This window comes from Gekko japonicus, unplaced genomic scaffold (assembly GCF_001447785.1).
Source record: "Gekko japonicus isolate JY-2015 unplaced genomic scaffold, Gekko_japonicus_V1.1 scaffold901, whole genome shotgun sequence".
NCBI lineage: Eukaryota > Metazoa > Chordata > Lepidosauria > Squamata > Gekkonidae > Gekko > Gekko japonicus.
Window position 1 is genome coordinate 568,475 of NW_015173701.1, and position 3,766 is coordinate 572,240.

A 3,766-nucleotide genomic window follows, 5' to 3' on the forward strand; every position below is an offset into this window, starting at 1 on the left:
ACCTCACTGGCATTTTCAGACATCTGCCCTTGTTTTTAAAAAGTTTCTCTTTGGAACCAAAGATAACGGCTGTGGTAGACAAAGAAAGCCTTGCTGTAGTCTCATAATAATGGTGGGATGCACCAAATTACATGGGTATGTGGAAATCTCAAGTTGGTTTATGCCTGTTGCACTTGACTTGACTTGACTTGGCCTCAGCCTGTCATATTGGAAGAGGAATACTTTTTACATTTGCTTGCAGGATGCCTGGGTATAAAATCTGGTTACGTTTACTTTATTTCCCCCCCCCATATGGTTTCATAAGATCTTCTTCGTGGTCTCTGTGCATCACACCCTTGGGATATACTGCGCCTGCGCTGACCCTGCTCGGAATCGGTAGCTAGCAAAAGGGATTTTCGCGCCTCTCCCAGGTCTAGCGCCGGCCCCCACTGCGCATGACCAAGGAGGGGCACGCAGATCCCGCCAGTTCTTCTCTGACCGCCGCGCTGGTAAGACGCCTTTTTGCTTTGGTCTGATAAGTACTACTTTCACTTTCAAAAAACTCGTGTAGTTAGTTCGCTTTACTTTATTTTTGTTCACAGTTAGTATTTTCCTTTGGATTTTTGTCGGAATTCCCTCCGCTGGCCTATGGCCTCGCGGTGAGGTTGTTTTAAGCTGTGCAAGACCTGCGGCCTTAAGATATCCCTCACCGACGGACATTCTCTTTGTCTTGTCTGCTTGGGGGAGTCTCACTGCGTGTCTACTTGCAGGCATTGCCGAAAATTTTCCAATCAAACAAGGAAAAATCGAGCCGCCCGGTTGCAGTTGGCCCTGATGGAGAAAGCGCTCTCCCCTCAGTCTTCTTCACCGCTAGACACGTCCGGACACCCCTCTATGTCGACTTCGGCTCCGGACACTTTCATTCCCGTTTCGGGAACATCGGCGTTGACAGTTGCAATCGATGCTTCGGCACCGAAAAGGTCCATGTCGACCAGCGACAGCCCCATACCTTCCAAGATCCAGAAGCAGGGGATTTCTGATGCCGTCTCTTCCAAGATCCGGAAGAAGGGCAAAGAGTCGACGAAGGCTGTAAAACCCACTAAGGACGTTAATCCGAAAGTCCATAAGGTTTCAGCCAGTCAAGGTCGAGCTCCCTCACCGGAGCAGAACCAACTTGTCGACTCTGACATGGAGTATACACAACAACCCATGTCGGGATCTGATCGATCCAGCCACCAGTCCCCTAATGCCTCACCGGCTCCTGATGTCAATGATCGACACCGGCCGTCTTCACCCCCGATGCCGTGGGATGAAAGACAGTGGCACTATCTATATGGAAACCGGTACCCATATCCTTGGGCCTTTCCACCACCTCCCCCAGTTGACTGGGATCATCAGTCGATATCGTCTCGATTATCCCAATCGAGATCGATCATCTGTGCCGAAACGGCCCATGCCAACGCCACAACCCGGCCCGGTTGTGCCTCCACCGATTATGTCGATATAGATGCCAGTTCCGTTGCAGCCCGATCTGCCTCCTTCATCCCCTGATCCTTCCAACGCCTCAGCCGGCTCGGAAGCCTCATCTAATCAGGGAGATGATCCCGATATTCCTCCCGATGTCGAAGCGGACCTTCCTATCTCAGCCTCAGATAAAGAAACTTCAGAATGAAGGCATGACGGTGGCCAGGCACCAAATTAGTGCCGCCAAACATACCTTGGAATCTGCGGGAAAAACCTTAGCTACATCTGTTGCGCTACGCAGACATGCTTGGTTACGATCCTCTTCATTACCGCATGACACTAAGTCATCAGTGGAAGATCTTCCCTTTGAGGGGTCTGGACTGTTCAGTTCCACTACCGATTCAGTGTTACAGGAAATGGACAAAAGCATCAAAACGTCTAAAAGTTTGGGGATGTCCCCCTCTACCAAATATGCCAAACCCAGACAGTGGGGTAGGCAATCTTGGTCGAATAGGCAATCTTCCAGTAAGTCGCCTACTGAATAGTGGCAAAGACCATCAATGTCGCAATCTCAGTCTTTCAGCCATAAACCTAAAGGACAATCATCCGGTTCCTTCAAGTCAATCATCCGGTTCCTTCAAGTCTTATCCGTTTGCACCCTCCTTGTCGTACGCCTACTCCAGCATGGGATTTGGCGTTGGTCTTAAATTTTTTGACAGGGAAACCGTTTGAACCTATGGCTACTTGTTCTTTAAAGTTGTTGTCTTTAAAAACGGCATTTTTGGTGGCCATTATGTCTGCTCGCAGAGTGAGCGAGCTATCTGCTTTGAGATGCAATGCTCCTTACCTGAGTTTTTCGCCACAAGGGGCTTCGCTAACTTTGGACATTTCCTTTTTGCCCAAAGTTGTCTCTGAGTTTCATTTACGTTCTGATATAGTTCTCCCGTCATTTTTCTCAGCTCCCTCTAACGAAGAGGAGCGGCGTTTGCATTCTTTGGATGTTAAGAGAGCGTTACTGTTTTATCTGGGCAGGACCAAGTCCTTCCGTCAGTCCCCAGCTTTGTTTATCGCTCATAGTCGACCCTCTCAAGAGAAGAAGATTTCCTCCCAAAGACTGTCAAAATGGATTGTGGAGGTCATCAAGCTGTGTTATGCTTTGGCGAAACGACCACTTCTGGGTCCACTTCGAGCGCATTCCACTCGTGCAGTGGCTACTTCTACAGCTTTCCTGAGAGGTGCATCATTGGAGGACATCTGTAATGCTGCGACCTGGGCTAATCCGCTCACCTTCGTGAAGCACTACGCCCTCGATACCCGGTTCAGTCGTCGTACGGCAGTGGGTAAGGCAGTGTTGCAGACGGCACAGATGTAGGGCCTTGGCCCCTCCTCCAGGTAAGCGTTTATTGCTTGCTATTCTCCCAAGGGTGTGATGCACAGAGACCACGAAGAAGATAGACAGGTTGCTTACCTGTAACTGGTGATCTTTGAGTGGTCATCTGTGCATTCACACCACCCGCCCTCCTTCCCCTCTGCTCTCGGCCCTTCATCTTGTTTCTTTGAAGGCTGTTGGGCGGCGGTCAGAAGGAACTGGCGGGATCTGCGTGCCCCTCCTTGGTCATGCGCAGTGGAGCCGGCGCGTGACCTGGGAGAGGCGCGAAAATCCCTTTTGCTAGCTACCGGTACCGAGAAGGTCAGCGCAGGCGCAGAGTATCCCAAGGGTGTGAATGCACAGATGACCACTCGAAGATCACCAGTTACAGGTAAGCAACCTGTCTTTTGGCACCAGTGAAGAGATACTGTCTGTCAAAGAATTAGAAGTAAGCCATAGGATCAAATGCTCTTCCCTGTTTATTCCCTGCCTCCACAACTTGACTAGCCTGGTTCCACAGTAACACAGTAACAGGCTACGGGCTAGGAGAACGGGGATGGCTGTGGCCCTGGTTTTGGGCCGCTGGTTCACTTTCACCTTCAGGAGTTTAGTTCAGTGTCCATGCCACAGATTTCCCATCCTTGCTGAAGATGCTGGTAAACCTTTAACTGAAAATAAAGATGGAGGAAGGGGTAGGGGTAGAAACCCAGGCATGTTTTGGTTTCATTGTTGATTTTTAATACTGCTTAAAGCTTTGAATAGATTTTTTTTCTGGAGCAGCCATACAGAAATGCTTCATATAAAGTAAAATCCTTTAAAGAGTAAAAGCAATAGCCAGAGTTAAGCATTGCTTATTTAACCTTGGTTCAGAGATCTGAACAAATAGCAGAGGAAAGAAGGAAAGCGAAAGGCAAAGGCGAAAAGGAAAGATTTACCCAACTGAATGCAGATTTC

At 49.2% G+C, this 3,766-nt stretch overlaps 1 protein-coding gene across 1 annotated transcript in view; it reads left to right on the forward strand.

The window, feature by feature from the left end:
- The window catches only part of SGPL1 (sphingosine-1-phosphate lyase 1), a 79,669-nt gene that overhangs the window by 42,340 nt on the left and 33,563 nt on the right, over positions 1-3,766 (forward strand). The window lies entirely within an intron of this gene.